This window comes from Polypterus senegalus, chromosome 18 (assembly GCF_016835505.1).
Source record: "Polypterus senegalus isolate Bchr_013 chromosome 18, ASM1683550v1, whole genome shotgun sequence".
In the NCBI taxonomy this organism is placed as follows: Eukaryota; Metazoa; Chordata; class Cladistia; order Polypteriformes; family Polypteridae; genus Polypterus; species Polypterus senegalus.
Window position 1 is genome coordinate 79,629,250 of NC_053171.1, and position 25,146 is coordinate 79,654,395.

The 25,146-nt window shown below is 38.6% G+C and overlaps 1 protein-coding gene across 3 annotated transcripts in view; it reads left to right on the forward strand.

Annotated features, from left to right (window-relative positions):
• Positions 1–25,146, forward strand: part of daam1a (dishevelled associated activator of morphogenesis 1a) — a 305,416-nt gene that overhangs the window by 51,870 nt on the left and 228,400 nt on the right. For 2 of the 3 annotated variants that reach the window (XM_039741918.1, XM_039741920.1), the window contains exon 1: positions 16,982–17,215. The exons of the other annotated variant lie outside the window; for it this stretch is intronic. The gene's annotated coding sequence lies outside the window, so the exon portion shown is untranslated. Of the gene's footprint in view, positions 1–16,981; positions 17,216–25,146 lie in introns of those variants that run through there. 3 annotated transcript variants of the gene reach the window in all.

Below are 25,146 nucleotides of genomic sequence, written 5' to 3' on the forward strand. Positions count from 1 at the left end.
ACTCTAATATTCTAGCAGTTAACTTACCCAAAGTTGATAAGTACAACAGTGTAGTTAGTGGACTCTGTGTCATTAATAATGGCAGCAGTGTTTAGTTTTATGATGCCACATGTGTATGTGTACTGGGGATTTCCTTAGCAGGATTGCAGCTCACACTTTACAACTTACTCAGCAGGCATATAATTAAAGGTTTTAAATGTTTCACTGCATTTGTTTTCAGTTTGTTGGTTACATTTACCTTTTAATCAAGCTGAGGGTTTAAAATGAATTTCTGCCTTGCTTCAATCAATGAGAGCAAACTCATTCACAGTCAAACTCTGAGAAGTTGGTAAACGTTTCCTACAGATTATTCATTTACGGCACATTTTAAAGGCTGTTCTTATAATGCTATGGTAACTCCATCCATCCATCCATCCATTGTCTAACCCGCTGAATCCGAATACAGGGTCACGGGGGTCTGCTGGAGCCAATCCCAGCCAACACAGGGCACAAGGCAGGAACCAATCCTGGGCAGGGTGCCAACCCACCGCAGGACACACACAAACACACCCACACACCAAGCACACACTAGGGCCAATTTAGAATCGCCAATCCACCTAACCTGCATGTCTTTGGATTGTGGGAAGAAACCGGAGCGCCCGGAGGAAACCCACGCAGACACGGGGAGAACATGCAAACTCCATGCAGGGAGGACCCGGGAAGCGAACCCGGGTCTCCTAACTGCGAGGCAGCAGCGCTATATGGTAACTCTGTTTATATATTTAAATTTGATAATCTTACATTTGTACGATACAGGTTTTGAGATGTGACTTGAAATTAGCATAGTTGTTTTTTTTGTTTGTTTTTTTTGGTTGGTGGTCACTTAGGATTTCCCAGGAGTTTTTCCCATGGGTCCCTGCTGACATTATTTCAGATTCTGGTGTTCACTCCACAGATCCACATAACTAAGTTCACACCTGAAAATTTCCGTAGGAATACTGTATAGGAGTAGTTGCAGCTTTGAGCAGACGGTCAGTTAATCCAGTGTGGTTGAGGTCTTTGACTGGCTTGTTAATTCAGACTCCCTTTATGTACTGACTCCACTATGTCAATCATGCAGCGTGACTCATTACTCCCAAGTTGCATTTTTAAGGAATACTCTGAGAAACGTTTTGATCTTATGTTTTCCTCAAGAATTAAGATAAACTTTCTGATAGAATAGGCATCTTTGGAGACCAACACTGAACAACAGAAAATCACATCACAACATCCATGAAAAAAATCACTTTAGTTATGCCCATGTTTAAAATCATCCAGTTGTATTCTCACAACATCCCAAATACATGAATGTTCACTAGAATATTGTTAAATAATCTACTTTCAGAAAACACTCTCTTATACGAAAATGAATGCACTCAGATACAAACAAGTATTTGAATTTTGTCTATATCAAAGCAAAAAGTTTTTAAATACCCACTCTACAGTTATAACATTTTATCACAGTTTATTTTGACAAAAATCACTGAGCATTGTTAAACTTGGTTGTGGTAACAGACATTACAAGAGATGAGACAGAGCCCTAAACATGGTTTAATGATATTTTTGTTGTAATTTTTTATTTGTAAATGTAATATAGTAACACTACATTTAATACATGCTTCTATATTGGTAAATGCTAGCCTGTCTTTTAGACTTCAGAAATATCAGATACAGTTTATACATTTACAAGTAACGTGTTTTTTTTTTTTTTTCTTTCTAAAATGAGTCCTTTTGCGCAAGCATTAATATAGCGGAATTTGATACTTTACAACACGTAATCATTAATTAATCTGTAGCATTGTAGAATCAAAGTGTACTTATATGAGTAGTCTTGTGGTCAGTTGTAAATTTGAGAATTGTTTAAAAAGGTGATGTTTGTGTGAGCAGAGTACAAAGCAGCATCTAAATCCCTGTTCTACTGTTTTGACTTGAAGGGGTTACGGCACTTGAGCGTGCCCCGTTTAAACTCTTCCATATTGTATGCTGCAGGAACAGGATACTTTTTAAAGTGAGCTTGTGATAACAAAGCCGCTCGTATCTGTAAGGGTCACTGTTGTTTGACACATGACGCCGCTAGAGTTGCATAAATGTTCAGCTGTGCTTTGCTAAAGCTACCATACCAAAACAGGATTCCTTGGAATCCATTTAAGCAATGCTCTCCTCCCTCTTTGACTTTCTCTTGTACCATTTCTCATCAGGAAATATTATCAGCTGTCTGCTCTGTTTAACTCCTTCCTTCCACACTCCGGCAAAACACAACTCAACCCCCACTTCTCACTTATGGTGCTGATTTAAAAGCCAGCCAGCAAGCCTTGATCTTCCAGCATCCATAAAATTTTTCATATGGTAGTAGCTCAGAGATTAAAAGATGTCATATTGTGAACAGCTGCATGCGTGTTTATCGATATTGGAAATGAAGGGAACCCCCCAAGCTGTTTAAATTGAAGGTGTGGCATCTGCGTAATGGTTTGGAGACGGTTCAGGTCTATAGTCATCTGAACTTCTCTATTTCAGGTATGGAGTAAACCTTTGGGTCAGCCTTCTTGTGGCAGTGTATGTGCACCGAAATCAGTATTCTGATGGTAAATTATGCCCATGCACATATTCTTCTGATTTTATTTAGAATGTGCTCCTTCTTAATACCTGATTTGCATGTACCTGGTAAAGCTGGTGATACTTCTTTAAGTTGTAGCAAACAACTTAAAACAAGTTAATCTGCCCATGCCTGTATGTTGGTGCTTATTCTTAAAGTGGCATGCATTCTTGTGAGTGGTGTTTTAGTGCCAGTATCACTTGCCATATTGTAGCTGAAGAAACTTGGCCCACACTACGATTTGATAATAATGATTCACATAAATAAGAGACACATGGTGGCACAGAGGTTAGCATTACTGCATCATAAATCCACCATCCTGGATTCTAATCCTGACCCCAGTGGCTGTCTGTGTGGTTTGCATTACTCCTCACATCTGCATTTTGTTTCCTACCACATGCCAAAGCCAAGGATGCTAGTGTCATTGTTGACTCCAAATTGGCCATCTGAGTGAGTGTGTGTGTGTGTGTGAGTGGTTGGGCCCTGAGATGCACTGGTACCATGTCTAGGGCTAGTTCATGTCCCGCCTTGGCCATAAACTTTTTAAGCCTATTTGAGAATGTTATATAAGTAAAATGCATTCAGTGACCTTCAGTAATACTGATAGTTTTCCACTTTGTGATCATATAACATTATTTCTATTTATCTATCTTATTTTATGTTCATATATTTTATTACTATTTCTGTGTTATTGTTTATCGTTTTTGTTTTTTTATTTTCTTTTATTCTATTATTGTAAAGCACTTTGGCCGCAGCATTACTATGTTGTTTTAAATGTGCTATGTAAATAAATTGACATTGACATTAAAAGTTATAACCAAATTATACAAGTCATACCCTACATTGTTACTTCCTGGATAGCAGAGTGGCAAACCTTTTTCTTCTGAGGTACAGTGGTGTGAAAAACTATTTGCCCCCTTCCTGATTTCTTATTCTTTTGCATGTTTGTCACACAGTGTTTCTGATCATCAAACACATTTAACCATTAGTCAAATATAACACAAGTAAACACAAAATGCAGTTTTTAAATGATGGTTTTTATTATTTAGGGAGAAAAAAATCCAAACCTACATGGCCCTGTGTGAAAAAGTAATTGCCCCCTGAACCTAATAAGTGGTTGGGCCACCCTTAGCAGCAATAACTGCAATCAAGTGTTTGCGATAACTTGCAATGAGTCTTTTACAGCGCTCTGGAGGAATTTTGGCCCACTCATCTTTGCAGAATTGTTGTAATTCAGCTTTATTTGAGGGTTTTCTAGCATGAACCGCCTTTTTAAGGTCATGCCATAGCATCTCAATTGGATTCAGGTCAGGACTTTGACTAGGCCACTCCAAAGTCTTCATTTTGTTTTTCTTCAGCCATTCAGAGGTGGATTTGCTGGTGTGTTTTGGGTCATTGTCCTGTTGCAGCACCCAAGATTGCTTCAGCTTGAGTTGACGAACAGATGGCGGACATTCTCCTTCAGGATTTTTTGGTAGACAGTAGAATTCATGGTTCCATCTATCACAGCAAGCCTTCCAGGTCCTGAAGCAGCAAAGCAACCCCAGACCATCACACTACCACCACCATATTTTACTGTTGGTATGATGTTCTTTTTCTGAAATGCTGTGTTCCTTTTATGCCAGATGTAACGGGACATTTGCCTTCCAAAAGTTCAACTTTTGTCTCATCAGTCCACAAGGTATTTTCCCAAAAGTCTTGGCAATCATTGAGATGTTTCTTAGCAAAATTGAGACGAGCCCTAATGTTCTTTTTGCTTAACAGTGGTTTGCGTCTTGGAAATCTGCCATGCAGGCTGGTTTTGTCCAGTCTCTTTCTTATGGTGGAGTCGTGAACACTGACCTTAATTGAGGCAAGTGAGGCCTGCAGTTCTTTAGACGTTGTCCTGGGGTCTTTTATGACCTCTCGGATGAGTTGTCTCTGCGCTCTTGGGGTAATTTTGGTCGGCCGGCCACTCCTGGGAAGGTTCACCACTGTTCCATGTTTTTGCCATTTGTGGATAATGGCTCTCACTGTGGTTCGCTGGAGTCCCAAAGCTTTAGAAATGGCTTTATAACCTTTACCAGACTGATAGATCTCAATTACTTCTGTTCTCATTTGTTCCTGAATTTCTTTGGATCTTGGCATGATGTCTACCTTTTGAGGTGCTTTTGGTCTACTTCTCTGTGTCAGGCAGCTCCTATTTAAGTGATTTCTTGATTAAAACAGGTGTGGCAGTAATCAGGCCTGGGGGTGGCTACGGAAATTGAACTCAGGTGCGATACACCACAGTTAGGTTATTTTTAACAAGGGGGCAATTACTTTTTACACAGGGCCATGTAGGTTTGGATTTTTTCTCCCTAAATAATAAAAACCATCATTTAAAAACTGCATTTTGTGTTTACTTGTGTTATATTTGACTAATGGTTACATGTGTTTGATGATCAGAAACATTTTGTGTGACAAACATGCAAAAGAATAAGAAATCAGGAAGGGGGCAAATAGTTTTTCACACCACTGTATATGGATTTTAAGATAGAAAGTGCTTTTTCAGACAACTCTTGTCATAGGTGTCCTGTATGGATGGGAATTGCTTTATTGAAGTCACCTACAGTACAGAAGGACCTTGCATCCTGCTGCTATGCAGTTGCCATGATAAACTGTAATGCAGCAAGTCAATAAATGCTTGCAGTTTTTCAGTTACCTTCATGTCCATGTGCTGTTATTCGCTTTCTCTACATGTTTTAGCATAGCAGTGCTTGTGGGAGCACTGATGCTTAAATCACCAAAGACTTTGTTTGAATTTCAACCCCATAGCACATCTTTCCCATTGCCTTGTCAAGTGAGACTGGTCCTGCCTTGTTTGCAACACAGCGTCGGTTCAATTTAGTTAGCCTAATATAAAATGGGGCCTCCCATCTATTTTTTCAGTTTACTTTTTGCTTTTAGTAAAGTTGTGCCCTCTGAATTTCGTGGGACAGAAATGTACTGTTTGTATTTGTTAATGAGGTTTGCAGGTCCAATAACATAAACAATACATATATTCTGGAGAGAAGCTTCTTAGTTACTGTTAATTTGACTTGAATCCCTAACTTTTAAGTGTATCTCTCTTACTGTACCATCCTAATAATACAAGGCGGGAATATGTGCCACAGTAAGAATACAAAGCTTTGCTGAATATTATTATCGTTATCCAAGCTTAATTCTCAATTTAGAATCTCTCAATCAGGAAGTGAATGATACGGTGGTGCAATGGGTAGTTCTGCTGCATCACAGATGTTACATTCAGAGGTGATATCCGAAGTATAGCCGTCATCTGTTTGAAGTGTGCAAATTCTTTCCATGCCTGTCTGGGTGTTCCTCCCACATACCCAAAGACACATGTGTTAGGTTAATTGACAATTATAAATTAGAACTATGTGTGTTTGTGGGTCCTGCAATGGCCAAGCACAGCACCCATGGATTTGTTTCTGTCTTGCACTCAATACAACCAGGATAGGCTCTGGACGAAGCCGTCCTGAATTGGGTTAATAAGTATGCATGAGGTTGTAGGTACATGCTATATGTATTTAAGCATTCTTGTCATGTTTTTGTTATAATGAGAAAGTCGTGCAGTTCAGAAGCGAGTACGGCCATGTGGCAGCTCAACAATCCTGGTTTTGAATTCTGTTCTGAGTACTGCCTGGGTAGGTTTTTCACATTTTCTTCATGGGTTTTGTCTGAGCATTCTAGTATTCTTTTTGAAGACATTCATGTAAGATTGATTGACACTTCATAATTCAGGACTGGTTTCCACGTAGCGCACAGTGCTGCCCAAGATGAGGACTGGCTACCCTTTACTATCAAGTGGACTAAATGGCATAGGAAATAAATGGGTTATAAGAAAATCAAAAAGAAAATCTAATCCACATTTTTAGTATACTGTATTTGTAAATTATCCTTACATTATGGAAGTGGTTGTGATGAAAATATTCAACTACTGTAGCCTTTGAGTTGAGAAGAACTAGCTTTTGGTTTTCTCATCTCCTCATACTGATTTCAAATTGCAAACGGTGTAACCATGTTTTAGGCAACTAGCCCACTTACCATCTTTATGACCAAAAGCATGTGGACACCTCACCAAACCGAGTTCAGGTGTCTTGCCTACACCTCTTGTTAACGGGTGCACAAAATCGGCACAGAGCCATGCAATCTTCATTAACAAACATTGGCAGTAGAATGGGTTTTTCTGAAGTCTTCAGTGACTTTAAACATGGCACTGCCATAGGATGTTGCCTTTGCCATATGTTAGCATGTGAAATGTCTCCTTTGCTAGATCTGCCCCAGTCATCTGCAAGTGCTATTTTTGTGACATGGAAGCATCTAGGTGCCACAACAGCTCAGCCACAAAGTGGTAGACCATGCAGACTCACAGAGCGGGCCTGCTAAGTGCTGAAACTCATCAGCCCAAGAACTGTGTGTTGGGAGATTAATGAAATTAGTTTCCATGGCTGAGCTGCTGCACCCATGCCTATGATCTCTGTGCATAGTGCCATGTATGTATTCCAATGGAATCAAGATCTCGGGCGATATGAATCATGTTTCAATATCTAGCAGTCAGATGAATTAATATGGGTTGGGCAGATGCTAGGAGGACACCACTTTCCAGACTGCATAGTGCCTACTGTAAAGTTTGGTGGAGGAGAGATAATGTTCTAGGCTAGGCACTATGGTTCCAGTGAAGGGTACTGTTAAGGCTACAGAATTAAAAAATCATGTTAGACAGTTGTGTACTTCCAACTTTGTGGCAACAGTTTGTGGAAGCTCCTTGTCTATTCCAGCATGACTGTAACCCTGTGTGCAAATCCAGGTTCTTGAAGACATGGTGGAACACGAGTGACCTACGTAGAGCTCTATCGAACACCTTTGAAATGATTTGGAATGCAGACTTTGAGCCAGAACATCTTGTCCAGATCACCTGATCTTGTTTTTGCTGAATGGGTGCAAATTTCCACAGACACACTCCAGTCTTTTGTAAAGCCATCCTAGAGCAACAAAGGCTGTTATGGTCACAACTTTGTGGCAACTCTGTATTAATGCCCATGGACATATAGTGTATATTAAATATTAGTGTAAACTTGTTGTGGGCCCGGCTGTTGTCATAGCTGACACAGTTTAACCTGGATAAAAATCAAACTACTATGTAGTGATAAAGAGTATTATATTTTTTTTGTCTGAGATGGTAGTAGGGATATCTAGACCACTTGTTCCACAGAAGAAGGTATGCAGAAAACAATGGTCATGTGTTCTTTTATTGTCAGCACCTGAAATAAATGCAAGTGAGTGTAAAACCAGCAGAGTAAGCTAATAGCCCCTTAATGCTAGTGTGAGGTGAATGTTACTCATTTCACTTAATGACGGTTAACTTGATAGCTTTTCTAATTATATGCCCAACATGTTGGTGTCCTTGGAGCAAAGATCCCATCTTCCACTCTAACTTTATCATAAAAATTAAAACAATGATATCTTACTGCATTCTATTTGATCAAAATAATGATAATTTGTTCAAGGTCTGCAAATTTGATAGTCTTTTCTACTCTTACGAAATCAGATCGTCTCTTGAGACAGTCTGTGGTTGGTAGATTGTTTGTAATGAATTGTTTCAGTCATAAGGTCAGTTGAAAAAGAGCCAAAAAGCAACAGAATACACAGATAGAATATAAAGAGAATTGCAATGTGCGGTTTGTTTTCCTCTTGCCTATCTATTTTGTTTCTGTTGCTTGTCGTTCACCCTGGTGGCAGTCATCTTGGACTTGGCAAAAGAACTAACACCGTTACACTTCTACCATCAGCCTGCATTGCAAGCCACCTGGCATAATGGATTTGTTCTCTTATCCCTCACATATCCTAATTCTCTGATCTACAGTAAACGAACAGAAGTAATTTGTTAGACAAAATGTTTTTTGATTCCTTCAGAAACTGCTTCAGAGTCCGTAACAGTTGCACCTTGCCTTTTACCCCTTTAGCTCTATTCTGGTTGTGCTATGACACATTGATAAGCCTTGTTCATGCCAGTGTTTCTGTCACCTCTTTGTTGTCCTGTGTGCTCCTCTACAAGAGTCATGTCAGCCCTTGCCTAATCCTTGAGTATGTGTTCTGATCATAATTGGAAGTTTATTTTTTTGTAATTGAGAGTAATGCATGATGCATTTATGACAGTACCATATGTGAAAACCGTGTTAGCAAATTTGCGGCTCACAACCTTGCCACTTTGAATTTCTGAATTTTTAATCTTCTCTGTTCTCCCACTGAATTTCATGCACACCTTCTTTACACTTTGTTGCCTGCACATTTAATGCTGGCATTAATTAAGCAGTTGTTTGTGTGGGAAATGCAAAGTGGACCTGTGTATTACTATTAGCTCTTTATTCTACTCCTTGCTGAATATTTTTTAGTACACAAGGCATTTACATCCTCTTATTTTCTGTTCTTATTGTAAGATGCTAATAAATAAAATACATTAATACATAAATAGTTGTTTGGTTTCAAAACAGTCCCCGTGCTGACATTACTAGATAATGGTTGACCTCTTTTGTAAGTTGCTTTGGATAAAAGAGCCAGCTATGTGAATAAATGTTTGAAATGTTAGTAAATGTAACTATAGAAAATGAATATTAAAGTTCTTTTTTTCAAAATCATAAAATGTAGTGCTTAAACTAAAACTTGAAAGTATTAGTTGTATTTAAAAAAAAAAAAAAAAATCTGTGCACAGTGTATATATGTTGCTGTGACAGTAATTAAAACTTATTTCTTTGCTTTTTGAGCATTTTTGTGCATGAAGGGCTGCAGAGTGATTGCCTGACTCATCACAAAATGAATAAACATTCAAATGCTGCATGTTAACACAATGGTTAGCTAGAATAAATAAAGAGCAAAATGTTTATTTTCACCTCATACATTGTGTAAATTACCATATTTTTCATAAAGTTTTTAAAAATAGAGCCTACACATTTAGTATAAACGTTTGCTACGGATGTCAAACACGCTGATGGAAAGCTATAAGCATGTCCTTTTAAAGTTATGTCTCGGTGCCTGTGGAAAAGAATCTTCATCTGTTTGGAGTTCATGCTGTACAGCTACTTGCAAGGCTGCATGTTTTATTTGTTTTATTTTTTATCACATTTTTATTAAAATTAAAATATCACACACAAAAATGGATGAAAAACACCAATTTTGAGAACAATTAAAACAAACAAAATGAACCCAGCCCTCTAAAGAAACAGATCAGGTAGATTGAGGACGCCATTATTTATTCTTTTATAGCTGTATGTCAGAATCAAGAATTTTCTGTTTCTTTTTGTTGCTAATAGAAAAGTATATTAATATTATTGAAATGCAGTACATATGCAAGTGGAATTTTTGATTTTGGCACGGCTTTGTTGTGTCATAATTAAAGACATATCAACCAAATGACTGCTTGCTTTTCACTACAGAACACAAGTTTGATTTCAGTTTAAAATGAATTAAAATGCAACATGGTTTTGTATTGCATATTCTTAGATTGCATAACTAACTAAAAGCAAAGCAGACATACTGCATTTTGCTTAGAGGAGGAGGAGGAGGTTAGGAACATGCGCTGATACAGGCAGAGCTCCATGTGTATTGCACCTCAATTTGAGACCACACTTTAATTGTGTCAAAACTAAAAGTAATCAAATGACCAATCAGCATCAGAGGGTGTGGAGATGGGGCGTCGGCAGTGGGGAAAGAGGTGTTCCACTTAAAAACGTTTCTGTATTCTGGCGGCAAGCATGTTTAGTCATTATGGACTATGCTGCTGTTAGCTGAAATGAGAAAAAGTTTGCTTTACTTACGTAAAGTTTTCTAAAGTTGTTTTCTCTTTATTCATGTTAAACAAAGCAGTGTGGTTAAATTATTGAGGTGTGAGTTTTTAATGATTTTAACTAAATACTGAATACAGTGAAACATTTGTTAATATCGCAGAGCTTGGTTTCTTCGTAGATTTTTATCCATGCCCTCTTTGATAAACCCACTATATAGTTTTTTTTCCTTTTGACATGCAAAAGAATTAACTCTTCATTTAGATAGCCAGCATTCACCCATTCAATGAGACGGTGAATCTCCTGCCTTATCACCTCCATGTTCACCTACTTTCCAAGTACAACACACTTGTAACTGGAAAACATCCTTCTCCAACTGTGCCCCTTGCCTGACATTTTGACACTGAGTGGATATTTGATTACATTTAGTGTTGGCACACACAACTGCCGCTAAGCAAAATGCCAAATGTTGGCTTTGCTTTTAGTTATGACACGCAATCTGTAGACATCAATTAAAATGCGGTATTGTTTTGTATTCCATTTTAAACTGACACTAAAATTGTGTGCTGGAGTGAAAAGCAATTGATTATGACACAATAAAACTGTGTGACACCCCTGCTGCTTATGTTCCGGGGGAGCCACCATGGGCAGTCCAATATCTCCCTCGGGACGCTTGGTGGCAGCCTCCCTGGCCGATGGTGATTCCCCAACCACCCGCAGGGCTCCATGGGAGATGGAGTCCTCCACAGCTAGGTTGGGGCCCGGGTGGCCGCTAGGGGGTGCTGTCTGCTTCCGACAGCCCGGCTGGATGAGTCTTCAGCCCCACCTGGAAGTGCAGTTAGGACCACATGGTCAATCACCTGGAACGCTTCCGGGTGGGCTATAAAAGGGCCCAGCCACCACCACTCGAGGAGCCAGATTTGGGAGGAAGGAGACGAAGCTTGAGAAGGAGTGGTGGTAAAGGAAGAAAGGTGGTGTTGCTGTGTGTTGGACTGGTGTTTTGTGGGACTATGTATTGCCTGTGGGTCACGGGGAAGACGTGCGCCCACGGTTGAAGAAAAATAAAAGTCTTTGTACTTTTTATACGTGCCTCCGTGTCCATCTGTGTCGGGTCCGGCGCCTATATAGCGCCTTTGTTACAACTGTTCCAAAATGAAATGCACCACTTGCATATGTACTGCATTTCAACATAGTTAACAAATTGGATTGTATGTAATGTTGGCACAAATAATCTTCTGTAGTATATAGAAACTCTCTTTTTGGTTTAATGTTTTCTCAGAAACTGAAGCTTGGTTAAGGTTAGCAAGACATGCCATGCATATGCACAATTGCTTTTTGGTAAAGTAATTGTTTAAATATATTTTTGCATAGCAGAACATCAATACTTTGCAGTACACAGCAAATCATAGAGTGCAGTGTCTCTAAAAAGCCACCTGCATTTCTTTAAAAGTACAGAGAGCTTGGTTTTACGCATTGATGTGTACAGTAAGTATATATCACAGTGTTGTCCGCATAAGCAGTAATGCCAGTTTGTTTGCAGTACAGGCCCTGAGGGTATGGCAGAGGCAGCTATTGGAGATTGTACTGGTTGTTCTTCCACCAGAGTTTGAGCAGAACTCGCTTTCAAAAACATGTTAGCCAGATGAAATCTAAACATGGGAGGATACAAGTGATGAGTAGGAGAGGTGTGCATTTCATTCTTTCTTGTCTAATTACACACATAAATGAGTGTGAAAGGGTGAAAATACAGGAGGAGCTTGTCATGTGCACTCTCTCTTGCCACTGTATGCAGCCATGAATATGAGAGACTGAGAGATAAAAAGAAGCAGAAGCATACTGTTGTTATTTGTATGACAGAATACTTTGTCGAATGCGGCAGAGTTAAGAGCATTTGGAAGAGTGTTGATTCTTCTTGTGATACTGCGGATGATGCAGAGTGTCTCCTGCTTTTCTTACACCACTGCGCCCCTCACTAGGTGTTGGAGGAGAGAGAGTACAAGAGGTGCATGTGTCCCTCCCTCAACTTGGGTGACAAATAATGTGTGGCGCTATACAAGAAAAAAAATGCATATGACAATGATTTTTATTTTTTATTTATAAAAGTGCCTTTACAAGTTGAATCTCCTGTATGTTTTGCTTGCACGTAAGCTGAGGTTCTTTTGTGTATATTTTTATATGCCTGTTTCGTTAAATCTGTCAGAAATTTTAATCGGTGCTCACTGATCTTGCTAGTTAATTGAAGCCAAGCATTCTACAGAAATTGTAAAGAAATGTCTCTTTTAACCAGTATGGTTGCTATGCTCATCATATATTTCCATTTTAGCACAGAGCTATTTAAAACTTGATAAGAGTTGTCATCTAATTGTATGAATTTGAATATCAATTATTGAAGAAATGTATGTTGGTTTGAATATTTTTGCATTGTGGGTTAAAAACCTTAGTGGCCGCATGTATGTTAGTTACTCAGTTACATGACACTAGCAAGAAGGCCAATACTTGGTGGTATTTTCTCATGAATCATTAATAATTTCATAGTGAGTTATTGATTAAACTTTTTACATTAGTCAGACTTTTGATTTAAAAAAAAAATAAATAAATGTGTCAAAGATGGAGCGCTTCTCAATGTTGATAAAACGCCTGTGTTAATTAACCAAACATACCATTTTTTCCTTTTGTGCTCACAGCCTCATTAGAAAGACACACAGCTCCAGGTCCCCATTAGGATGGAGTCATGATGCAATGGAGTGTGTCACAGAGGCCAGGGTTTCAAAAAAGGCTATTACTTAACCTTGCCCTCCAGACCATCTCTGCCAGCTGACAATGCCATAATGCCAAAGAGTATCCCATGTTTTTAAAAAATGCCACGTGCTTTGTCGTGCAAGTTGTCTTCTCCAGTTCACAGTGAAAGTGGCAGCATGGTTTGGTGGAGCTCTGTAGGTTTTTTAAAATAAAAAGGGCAGCTCTTTCTCAATGGACAGAACCCCAGTGTATTTAATTGATGACAAGATTATTTGTTAAGCCAAAAGGCCTAGCTAGTTGGCAAATTGTGAAATCTGATATTTCAGTGTGGAATCTAGAATAATGCAAAGTTGAGTAGACATCCAGTTAAGCTTGACATATTCATACTATATTCAAAACTCGGATATTAATGTGACAGTCTTAACCCTTGCCTCTTGTTTCTATTGGATGATCAGGTTTCTATACTGCAAAAAAACTGTTTGGAAGCTGCTGTGCTCTGATGTATCTAAACCAGTGTAATCATCTGAATGTTCTCAAAACTTGCCTGTCGACATCAAATGATCTTAAAGGTAAACTAGTCTGACACAATTGACATTTTACAGTACAAGCTAGTGGGAGTCCCCATTTAGTATGAATATTTTATTTAAAGCAATGTAAACACAACATGCCTAGCTATAGTATTGCAGCTACTCGAAATGTTAATGTTTCACTGGTTCTTACTATTAATTTGCCCAGCCTGGAGACACTAGCACATGCATATTGTATACTAGTGTGTATACACAAATATATATACTTTGTGTGTGTATATATTATGAGGAATTATCACATGGGCCTGGCTATCCATTGCTGGTTGTTCTCTTGACACTTCTTTTATCGGGGTGATAGATATGAAGTATGATAAGTGAGGAAATTCACATGCAAATTGTTTTGACTGCTAATTTTGTTAAGGTCATCAGCACTGTCATAATTGCTCTCTTTTTGGTTGCACATGTAGATTGAGGCATCCCGTTTAACCTCTAATTGTAGCTTTGATTGCTGGCATTTTCACATAATTATAGTCCTTCAGTGTGTTGTTAGTAGCTGCAGTTATGTGACCCACATGCATTTCTTCACACATTTTGTTTGATCAATCATTTTCTCTTGTGTTTAACTGTAGTAGATATTGAGCTGAACCACAGTAAGTGGATATTTTCATAAAAGTTTACAGTCTTCCGAATGTTTACAACTTAATTATTTGATTTCCAAAATCGAAGTATTGTCTGTTGTATTCCTAATGACAAAGTAAGAGGAAGGATGATAAAGCTATCTTTGAAGAGTGGTTTATGTAATTAAACCACATCACTATCAAAGCATACCATTCCAAATCGGACTTCCTTCACATACAGTCACATACAAATTTACTCTCTCTCTCTCCAGGGAAAAAGTGTTGTTGTGCTATGTTTTGCAGAATTTAACTCATTATAGAAAAACCCCTGTTGCCTTGTGTCTGGCAGCTAGTCGGTTTACCCCAGGTAAACCACCATTGATGATAAAAGCACTCCTTGCCTACATACCTCATATAGAGAGTGCAGACCTATAAATACCTGGGAGTGCAGTTGGATGATAAACTGGACTGGACTACCAATACTGATGCTCTGTGCAAGAGACGACAGAGCCGACTATACTTCTTAGAAGGCTGGCGTCCTTCAACATTTGCAATAAGATGCTGCAGATGTTCTAACAGACGGTTGTGGCGAGTGCCCTCTTCTACGCGGTGGTGTGCAGCATAAAGAAGAGGGACGCCTCATGCCTGGACAAACTGGTGAGGAAGGCAGGCTCTATTGTGGGCACGGAGCTGGACAGCTTGACATCCGTGGCAGAGCGATGGGCGCTGAGCAGGCTCCTGTCAATCATGGAGAATCCACTGAACAGGATCATCTCCAGGAAGAGGAGTAGCTTCAGTGACAGACTTTTGTCATTGTCCTGCTCCACTGACAGACTGAGGAGATCGTTCCTCCCCCACACTATGCGACTCTTCAATTCCACCTGGGGGGTAAACGTTAATATTATACAAAGTTATTGTCTCTTATATCTGCCTTGCACTCTCCACCTTGCATTTTTTTTTTTAAACTTGGTCTGCATTTTTATCACTAATTAATATTGTTTTTATCAGTATGCTGCTGGATTATGTGAATTTCCCCTTGAGATTAATAAAGTATCTACCTACCTACTTACCTACCTACCTACTTCCCTACCTACATACACACATACATACATGGATTTTCTCTTGATCCTCCAGTTACATCAAATGTTCCAAAATTATGTGTGGATGCCTTCTATTATACATACATAAATACTTTCTTGAACTTCTTAATCCAGTGGGGAACAAGACTGAACAGGGTGCCCACAATCATTCACACTAAGATCTGTCTAGAGTTGTCAGTTAACCAAATTACAGATCATCAGATTTGAAGAAGATACTATGAACTGATTGTGCACCCATAATTTAAACCAGCAGTTGACTACCAAGTATGTTTTAAAACTGGAATGCTGCCATAGTGTTTGGCTTGATGGATCTGTTATCTATTCTATACTACACTCGGCAGTAGCAAGAGCTCCTTCACCTGTGGAACTTTCTTTGGCTTTAGTTTCTAACTGTTCCTGTTTTTAAAGGAATACTCCACCAAAGAACGAAATATTTTTATATGTTACTTACCCCATATACTTTGTAGTCATGATGAGAAAAAATTTGAATCTCATGTTTTTCATGCAGAATGGAGAGAAAGAGGTTTGATGTACAAGAAGACCGAACTGACCAGTGCTGTACAATGGCTAACGAAGTTAAAAAATGTCCATGGAAAAAATCTCATGTTACAGTACCTGTGTTACATAATCCATATGTCTGTTATCCAGTCGCTTGTTCAAAACATAGAAAACAAATGCTTTTTTTCCTAAAATATTGTTAAGTAGTTTCTTCCAGAAGTACACATAAACAGAAAAGACATGAGAAAGACTTTTTGAATTGCAGACAGGACTACAGACCAACAAATGAGATAGAGTGGTAGGTCTTAAAGTTAAAAAGTCAATGTGTGTGCTTAGAATCGCAGAAATAACATTTCACCAAATAAAGCATTCATTTTGCACATTTTGAGGAGTTGAATCGATAATAGACATGTCAATTATGCGACATGCATAACATATTATTTTTCCTTTTTCCAATGGACTATTTTACAGCACTGATCACTATTGACTTCTGTTCTGTCATAAACTGGTTTCCACCCATTCTGCATTTAAACATCCAATTTAAAAGTATTTCTTGGCCATCACAACAAAGTACATGGGGTAGGTAACGTATGCCATGTTTGGGTGGAATTTTCCTGTAAAGCCTAGCATTTTCTGTTTATGTGAAAAGTCACTTCAAAATTATGGGTAATGTTTTCTTTTAAAGATGTACGCACTGTGCACTTCTGTTTTATCTCATTTTCTTTACATAGCCTTGTCTTTTTCTTGTTTATGCATGCATTGTCTTGTGCACTGTGACTGACCTGCTATCCTTTTTCATTTTTGTTGACAGTCAAAATAAATGTGGTGCTCTTTGTTGGATCTTCATGTTGCACAGAAAATTTACCTCTTGACAGTTTTTTTTTTTTTCTCCTTTTTTTCTTATGTGGGCAATTCCAACTTGACAACTAAAAGGAGAGAGAGAGAGAGAGAGAGAGTGAATGAGAGAGCACAAGCGTAAGCATTCATTTTGGGTGGGGAAAACTAGAGGGAAATTTCAACATCCTATCAGAGTCAGGGTGTTGAAAATGGGTGTAGCCGCGAGGTAGTGACAGGCGTCTGCAAAAACATCTGTGGCATTGCTTTTGACTTTCCAGTCAGGGAAGGAGATGGCTTTTTGGGTTTAATGTAAACTAGGAAATGGCCGCGAACTAACTGTGTGCTCCAGGCACAAGGGGATTTGTTTGTGTTTCATGCTGCCTTGACAAACTTGCATGAAAGGATATGGGAGACCTGGAAAAGCCGGTCTGCGATAATGCGCTGCAGCTGACTTTTGCCTTGAATTCCTCAGCACTCTTGGGCTCAGGTAACAGAAACAAACATAAGCAGTTGCCTTTTTTAATTTTCAGAATGTAGTTCATTTGCTGGACAGTATAAAGGAAGCTTAAATGTTGAGGGTATTGAACCATTTTGTATATGTATATGTGCATGTGTAATTAGATATCAGTGTACAGTGATGGTTATACACAAGTACAATTACTGTATATATTCTTATAAAATGTATTGAACTACTCATGTTTAAGTACCCCAAGGTTTCAGTTTAATATAAACACTAATTCATTTATTTGACTTAAACATACATCTTCGAATGTATGCATCTCATATAGCGCAAAAAGGGTTCATTACAAAACAAAAGCATCTAGGCTTTTTTTTTTAATTAAATAAAATAGGGACTTATTCATTAGCTTGAAAAGAGAGCTTGGATTTATTAATTTATTTTTCTTACTTCAAGATCTATTTTGATGCCAAAATACAGTTTATTTCTTTTTACATCTGCATTTACTTTATTCTTTTTCCTGTAAAAGTCATTTTTTTTTCTGCTTGCTAATTTAACATATTTAAAGTTACACCACCTCTGCTTAAAAGGTGTACTGTTTGATGGCTAGTCACATAAATATTACAAGCTCAGTGTAATACGTGATGCTTTTAATTAGGTAAAGATATTGTGCTCAAAATAGCCCTCCTGCATTACAGATGCAGTTTAGTAGTTTGTGATTCGAGTAACAACTAACTTTAAGGTATTATTTATTTTTTCCTCCTCCCTGAATCTCTGGTGAATGTAAGTCTTCTTATTCGTCTGTTGTCTGCATGACTGTAATGTTAAAGGTAGCAGTGTCCCGTTTTGGAATATTTTGGCTTGGACTTCTCTGCCTAAGAGTTACGATGCATATTCAGAACAGTTTTTAGATTTCATTAGTGCACTGTAAGAAGCAGCTGTCCAATTCAAATAGTTGAATATGCTTTTGAACGGTCATAGTCTTGAAACTCTGCTAATTCATATGCTGCCTTAAATTTGATTTTAAAGTCCATTAGACACTGAAGTCAACACAACTGCTTATTAGCTGTATATATCAGAACAATCACTTATGGCAACCTGCCTGGGCATTTCTGCTTTGATAAACACACAGTCATTCTGCACCGATCATGTTTTTTCAATTATAGTAGGAGTCATCACAAGCTAGGTAAAGAAAGCTACCGGCAAGAAAAACATAACTGTGACTGTCTGTATCAATTTGCAGTGGGAGCCCAGGTTCTAGGACCACTTAACAGTAAGAATCCTCCCCAGCCATGTGCCTGAGAGACCGTTTTTGACGTCATGTACAGATAAGTCTGTGGCACATCTCTCAACTATCAACCATGAAAGGAAAAAACAGTTTCAGCAAACAAGAACACTACTGTCAGGGTCTAAATGAGTTGTTTTGTCTTAATGATCTAAGCAGAGACCATGCGATGAGCTGCAGTGAACATCATGTGTTCCTGTTCAAGTGAAATTAATTAGACAAAGTGCGTTCCTGTACTTTTTTTGGGTTTCTGTCCTGTGGTGTGCTTGACCTTTGTGAATGATTTGTATTTATATCTTTAAACCTGGTGGCGTGTGCTTAAAAAAACAGAGCAGTGTTATCATTCTGGTTAGATAATTTAATTTGCTGATATGGCTGGTGAATATTTTTTTTTCTTATGTAGTTCTAGAAATGGTAATTTGTTTTTACTGTCTTAACATTGTGTGTGTTTGTTTATATATGTAAGAGAGTGGGTCCTGAATTTAGAATTTGTTTTGTCTTATGCCCCATGCTCCTGGGTTAGGATGCAGGCCTCTAGTGAACCGGGTTAAGTGTTCTTGAGAATGTTTGAATCTGTCTGTGTATAATATACACAAGTGTGTGTGTGTGTTGTACTGTATATAAAATATTGTGTGTGTGTATGTATGCACTGTATATTTTGTGTATGCATTTGCCTAATGTACTACTGGAAGAAATAGGATATTTGAAATGGTTTCTTACAGAGTAAGCAGGTAAAGCAAATGAGTTGCAAATAAGTGCAGTAAGATAACGTTGACTAATATGCCAGTTGTTCTTCATACTTTTTCAGTAAAAAAATATTTGCCAGCTGAGTTTTTTTCAGTTAGGAGATGCAAATTAAAAGGTCTTAAAATAAAAAAAAAAAACCACGAGTGCTACATTCTGGTTGGGTGACAAACGTACTTTTTTTGACTTGCATAGGATTACCAGTCATTAAACTACACAGTGACTAAAGATTGGTGGATGCAGCACTTTTAACAAGTGAATGTGTCCAGTCTACAACCTTTGAAGATTATAGTGAAAGTGTTACGATGTAAGCAGTGATGCAAAAAGTGGCCATTTGAACAATGGGAGAGATTTAAATGAACTTATTGATAGTTATGGCTCCTGTAAGCTACTGATCACTGTATAGCGTATCATTTTTTTTTTTTTTGTTCGTGGTATTTCGGAAAGGATCATCAATTTCTTCTATTTGAAGCCTGAAAGCTATGAGGATTGATTTTAGAACATCTGTGTTAGGTAGACTGCCTTGTCCTCCTGGCCATCTGACCTTACCCTTTCCTTTGTTGCATACTGTGCAATATTGTCGCCAAATCTTGTTTGTTTATGTTTTATATTCCTTTTTATTTCATTTTATAAAGCACTTTGAGTTATGGTGTTTGTTTGAAAACATGCTATATAAATTAATGTTGTTGTTGATCAGGGGAAAAAAAATGTCTAGTGTTAGAACTCCAGTTGTGCAGTGTGCACATACTGCAGATGCCAACCACCTATAAAGTCATATCAGTACCTATACTGGACTTGGCGAACAGCGCAACAAGGAGAAGAATGTCCTACTTGGATAAAAGCTGTGGTAGTGGTTTAAATTAAAAAAAGAGACACAATTGTTAGATATTGTGTACTAGAGGTGTGATTTAAACAAAGTTATTGAAAAATACCAAGCATCCCTAAGGTTAGTAATGAAACGCCACCCATCCATTTTCTAAATCTGTTTGCTCCATTACAGATTCCCATGGAGCCAGCAGCATCCCTTGTAAGGCTGGAAATAACATTGAATTGGATGCTAGACCATGATAGGGCACAACCATCAATTTGGACACTTGGCAATTGAATTGGTAACAAATTTAAATGTGCCTCTTGGAGATGTGGGAGGGCAGCCAGTGTGAAGTAAAGTAAACTTATAGATTCCAAAACCGACAGGGACCAGCCCTAGAATGTGACTAGGTCTGTGCTTTGAGGTAGCAACACTAACCACCATTCTTAATGATGGGAATGTAGCAAAAAGTGCAAACCTGATCATTTTGCCTACCACTGAATATGACAAGTACATAACCTATTAAAGGAATGGGTGTGACGTGATTCTGTCCGCTTCCTTATTTTATTACTGAATATTGTATAAAATGTAATCCACTCATTTTCATAAATGTAGTACATTTACATAAATTCCTATTTAAGGGGACTTTCTTGGTTACTGCTGTTGCAAAGGAATTAATAATAATAATTAATATTATTAATAATTAATATTAATAATATTAATACTAATAATACCCAGAGGGGACTGGGTGGTCTCATGGTCTGGAATCCCTACAGATTTTATTTTTTTCTCCAGCCGTCTGGAGTTTTTGTTTTTCTGTCCCCCCTGGCCATTGAACCTTACTCTTATTCGATGTTAATTAATGTTGACTTATTTTGTTTCCTTATTGTGTCTTTTATTTTTCTATTCTTTATTATGTAAAGCACTTTGAGCTACTGTTTGTATGAAAATGTGCTATATAAATAAATGTTGTTGTTGTAATTTGTATACGAGTATGATTCCTGTTGTGTATTGTAATGGTGTGTTTTGAAGTGGAGTGGTGCAGGCTGCTTTCTTCTGCCGGTAGAAGGCAGATGCAGAGTGGGATGGGGATCAGCATATAATGTCCTGTGTTGTATGAGATAACAGTGGGTACCTGTTGGCTAGCTGCAAAAATATGAATATAGGATCTGTTTTTTGTGGGTTTTTATGTGGTCCAGAATGTAAGAAACGATGTGGGTTGGACCTAGATTAAAATAAAAGAATACTACAATAATCGTGTTGGAGAAGGCAATAGGAGTGCCCTTTATGTATTCTTCATTTGGAAGGCCCTTGCACATTTGGCCAGGCACTCCCATCATCATTATATAAACATAGCACGTAATGTAAAATTAGCTAGGCTACTGAAAAATCTTTAAATATATAATACGCTACCCTTGCTGTTTATTTGTCTGTCCAGGATTTTAAATCACCTGTAGCTTGCAAACCGTTTGACCTATTGACCTGAAATTTGGTACACATATACTACGGGACGTCTACTATCCACTTTTAGTGTGATGCTTGACCTCCAAGGTTATTCCTCTTTTTATTTTTATTTTATTGTAGAATCAACTCTCTGCGGTGGGTTGGCACCCTGCCCAGGATTGGTTCCTGCCTTGTGCCCTGTGTTGGCTGGGATTGGCTCCAGCAGACCCCCCGTGACCCTGTGTTCGGATTCAGCGGGTTGGAAAATGGATGGATGGAATCAACTCTTGGCAGCGTGCAGCAGGGCGGCCGTGAGGCACATGCATAAGGGCGCCGTTCTCATCTCTACCACCTTCGCCGTCACTTCCCCTACCTCTTCATATCTTAAATCATTCTTGAGGCAGATTGAAGACATAAGTGCCAGCTTAAGTGAAAAATTAAGGAAAACATACTTAGAAATTGCAACACAAATACTGACTTAATCAGTGTTAACAGAAAAAGATGCCAATGAAAGAATAGAAGAAGTGGGCGACTAGGGTGGAGAAAAGAAGTGCTGCTCAGGAAGCAGCACGTGCATGAACCTCTGAGCAAATGAATGATAAATGTAGAGAGAAAGAGGATGAAAACTAGGAATGCTCAAGTCAAATGTGTTCACTGCACGTTATCGCACAGTGCGCTGTTACTGGTATACTATAATTGGTGATTCATCTCAAGTAGAGTTAGATGTGTGAGTACACTGTTGTGTTGTTATTGACTGAAATATTAAGGTGATGTAGCAAAAAAAGTGATATTAAGATTAAAGCCTAATGAAATACAGCTCGACTTCTAAAATATTGTTTATAGCTTTAATTGTAAATCACTACTTTTTTGTTTTATATATATATATATATATATATATATAAAAATACTTGTCACATTAGCATACCCCTTTAACAGGATGTCTGATGATCCACAAAAAACAAATCATGTCATCTGTCAAAAGCAACATATAATCTCACACTTTAAAACCTCCAGGTAATATTTTATTTTTGAATTCCAAATGATAGAGAAATAAGGAGACAACATCTTACAGACAGACCTCAGTATGTGCGTCTCAGGAACTGCAGGTCTGACATTGTGGTCAGCAACACAGGAGTCCCGCAAGCAACTGTATTTTCTCCGGTCCTGTTCAGCCTATATACATCGGACTTCCAATACAACTCGGAAGTCCTGCCTCGTGCAAAGGTTCACTGACGACACTGCTATCGTGGGCTGCATCAGGAGTGGGCAGGAGGAGGAGTATAGGAACCTAATTGAGGACTTTGTTAAATGGTGCGACTCAAACCACCTACACCAGCAAAACCAAGGAGCTGGTGGTGGATTTTAGGTGGCCCAGACCCCTTCCGGACCCTGCGATTATCAGAGGTGAAGCCCTATAAATATCTGGGAGTGCAGCTGGATGATAAACTGGACTGCACAGCTAATACTGATGCTCCGTGCAAGAGAGGACAGAGCCAACTGTACTTCCTTAGAAGGCTGGCATCCTTCAACATCTGCAATAAGATGCTGCAGATGTTCTATCAGATGGTTGTAGCGAGTGCTCTCTTCTATGTGGTGGTATGCTGGGGAGGCAGCATAAAGAAGAGGGACGCCTCACACCTGGACAAACTGGTGAGGAAGGCAGGCTCTATTGTAGGCACAGAGCTGGGCAGTTTGACTTCTGTGGTGGAGCGACGGGCGCTGAGCAGACTCCTGTCAATCATGGAGAATCCACTGAACAGGATCATCTCCAGACAGAGGAGCAGCTTCAGCGACAGACTGCTGTCACCGTCCTGCTCCACTGACAGACTGAGGAGACCCCACACTATGCGACTCTTCAATTCCACCCGGGGGGGTAAACGTTAACATTATACAAGATTATAGATGGTTATAGCTGCCTCACATTCTCCACATTGCATTTTTTAACTTGCACTGCACTTTTATTGCTCTTTAATATTGTTTTTATCAGTATGCTGCTACTGGAGTATGTGAATTCCCCCTTGGGGATTAATAAAGTATCCGTCAGCCTGTCTGTCTATCATAGAGAGAGAAAATAATTTCTAAATCATTTTGTAGATTTATCGGTGTGAGCACAGAGGAATAGAAAAAGACACAGAAATAATAAGTAGTCCAATGACCAGAAATGAGACCAAGCACAGTGGAACAGTGAAGAAGGGAGCAGTGATTCAGGGTGGTCTTTTCATTTCTCATAGTTTTGTTTAATTCACCAGCAGCAGCAGCTAAGATGAACCACCTCGCTTGGTGATGACATTTCTTGATCAAATTCCCTTTCTTTCCTTATGACTCTGATTGATTGTTTTCAAAGTTAACTGTTTACAAGTTCCTAAACTTTCTCATTATTTTCATTTGTCTTGTAGATGATCATGTGAATGTTTTCCCTACCTTGTTTTTGCTTTTGAAAATTTTAGCATTTTTGAAATCACTTCATTCGAATAAGTATCCTTTTTCATATATTAATTCTGTTCTCCATATATATGTTACTTACAATATACACTTCTGTCTGCCCTTGGAGAAAGCAGTATTATAGCCTATTTACAAAATAATAATGTCATATGAGCTGTGCACTTCCTTACAGACAGAGAACTTGAGAAAGGGAGAGGTTGCAGAACCTCACTTATTTCCATACACATGGATTATTCTGCTTTGAGAATGATTCAAGATCTTGAGTTTCATTGAATATTCCGGTAGCACTGGGTACAAGGCAGGAAGCTACTCTGGGCCGAGTTCCAGCCAATCACAGAACTCACTTATTCTCGCACACAAACAGGGCTAATTGAGAGTCACCAGTTAACATGTGCTGTACTGCATGTTTAGGGGATAGAGAAGAAACTCAGAATACCCATAGGTACTCCATGACCTGCCATAAAATTTAAACTAACAATGCCACTTTGCTGCCCAGCATATATTTCCCATAGAATTGTTTTTTTTTCTTCCAGTGCTGGTTCTTTCACAGTGGCTAATACTGCCATTATAGGCTCCAGTTCACCTTGACCCTGTAATAGAAAAAGTGGGTTCAGAAAAATAAACAAAAGCAGGTAATATCTTAGTTGGATTTGTTGGAATTTTTGTTTGTGCACAAGTAGGAAAGAGCCGTGTTTGACACAAGTACAAAGAGCACCATTATAGAAGATGGGTATGATTGTATCAAGCTGGAGAAGAGCGGAGATGTTCCTAAACTTTTTGACAACTCTACTTTACTTTCAGGAAAATAAAGAGAAGAACAAAGGGGAAACAGGTAGGGACCATGTCAAATTAAAAAGGTAGTCAGGATGATAGCCTAATGGGTGTATTTATCCAGGTCCACATCCACAGTATTGTAAAGGCTTAATGATACGGTTCTGAATCAGGCAAGCACCCCCTCCCCACTGTAATCAATCTTGCATCTGAATAGAGTGCTTGATGAAAGGTCTGTTAACATTCCAAAGAAAATCAAAGAGAAGAACTTTAAAGATGCAAATAAATATAATTACTTATTTGTATCATGACTACTTCATGTCTCACTTACTCAAACCTACAATCTTCTGGAGATCAACTGACTAATGAGAAGACAGACAAGCAATTTGGCCAGCTGTGCTAAAGGAACCTGCATGGTGACTTCACCAGCAGGACTCCAAGTCAAAGGCATGTTTCCAGCACACCTTC